Source organism: Mandrillus leucophaeus, unplaced genomic scaffold (assembly GCF_000951045.1).
Source record: "Mandrillus leucophaeus isolate KB7577 unplaced genomic scaffold, Mleu.le_1.0 Scaffold20, whole genome shotgun sequence".
NCBI lineage: Eukaryota > Metazoa > Chordata > Mammalia > Primates > Cercopithecidae > Mandrillus > Mandrillus leucophaeus.
In genome coordinates, this window is record NW_012102032.1 from 4,131,126 (window position 1) to 4,133,073 (window position 1,948).

Here is a 1,948-nt window from a genome sequence, read left to right on the forward strand (position 1 = left end):
AGAACTGTGAAAGTGAGACTTTTAATGACACTCTTGCAAGATTGGGTGTCTGATAGACAGGCACACCCAGCACAGTTTTTAAAATTTCATTTTATTTTTTTGAGATGGAGTTTTGCTCTTGTCACCCAGGCTGGGGTGCAGTGGCACGATCTTGGCTCACTGCAACCTCCACCTCCCAGGTTCAAGTGATTTTCCTGCCTCAGCCTCCCAAGTAGCTGGGATTATAGGTGCCTGCCACCATGCCCAGATAATGTTTATATTTTTAGTAGAGATGGAGTTTTGCCATGTTGGCTAGGCTGGTCTCAAACTCCTGACATATGCTGATCCACCCGCCTCAGCCTTCCATGGTGCTGGGATTACAGGTGTGAGCCACCACGGCCAGGCCCCAGCATACATAGCTGGTTTTTTTGAGACGGAGTCTCACTCTGTCAACCAGGCTGGAGCGCAGTGGTGTGATCTCAGCTCACTGCAACCTCCACCTCCCAGGTTCAAGTGATTCTCCTGCCTCAGCCTCCTGAGCAGCTGGGACTACAGGTGCCCGCCACCACGCCCAGCCAATTTTTGTATTTTTAGTAGAGATGGGGTTTCACCATATTGGCCAGGATGGTCTCTTGACCTCATGATCTACCTGCCTCAGCCTCCCGAAGTTCTGGGATTACAGGCGTGAGCCACCACACCCGGCCCCTAGCACAGTTTTAACAAGCAATTTATCCCCTAGTATGCAGGTCCCTCCCCCGGTTTCTCATAGGCTGAGTACTATGGGGTCACAATCTTCCCAGACATTGCCTATTAATTGTTGGGTAGGGGCTTTAGTTTTTTTGTTTTTTTTTTTTGGGGGGGGGGGAGGTGTCTTGCTGCATTTTATTGCAGCCCACAATGCACTGCAATCCTAGTTAGCTCAGGGGCTTTTCAAGTATTTAACTTATGACCTAAGTAGCTAGGCAGGTTGATAAGAGAAGACAAAGTGAGCTACTTTGCAGACTAGTAAACTTTCATCTTAGACTAAACTTTTTCGGTTTGGGTGAAGGCAACTAAAGGGGGAAGGAGAAGTGTTGGGGAAGAGGGAGGGCGACAAGCAGCCATCAGCTATCCAAGCAGCAGCCCAGTATGTCCTGTTTCTTCTGTAGTTTGCTGACCTACGCCCATGTAAGGCATTTTGTCTTGAAAACGGGCCACTGTATACGTTATTGCCTTCAAGCATGAAAAGATTATTTTTTTCCTTGCAAATTGATGTGGGTAGTCTACCACTGCAGGCTTCCTCTTCAACACTGTCTCATCCCTTCTTAAAATTAACTCTCTAATTATAAAATACTGATATCTTTGAGGCATTGTGCCCATAAACTTTTTGTAAAGAATTAGTGATTTCACCATTCTTTCACCCAAGTTTCATCATAAATTTGATGTTTATCCTTGCTTCAATTTTAACAGAATACATGTTGCTCTGATAGGGGCTCTTTTCAAACATATGTCTTATTCTTTTTAGTACATCAAACTAGATGCTGTTCATACATGTTATAACAAGTTAGTACGAGTTTATTTTGGTGTAAAAAATTTTTCAAATCCATGCATGATTTGTTCATAACACACATTTTCCATGAACTTTTAAAACTCTCCTCCTGAGATTACTGGATTGAATCAAAAGTATTTAAAAAGTTTCTCTTGGTCGGGTGCGGTGGCTCACGCCTGTAATCCCAGCACTTTGGGAGGCCGAGGCAGGTGGATCACGAGGTCAAGAGATCGAGACCATCCTGGCTAACACAGTGAAACCCCATCTCTAGTAAAAATTTAAAAAATTAGCCAGGCATGTTGGCGGGTGCCTGTAGTCCCAGCTACTTAGGAGGCTGAGGCAGTAGAATGGCGTGAACCCGGGAGGCAGAGCTGGCAGTGAGCCGAGACCACGCCACTGCACTCCAGCCTGGGTGACAGAGTGAGACTCCGTCTCAAAAAA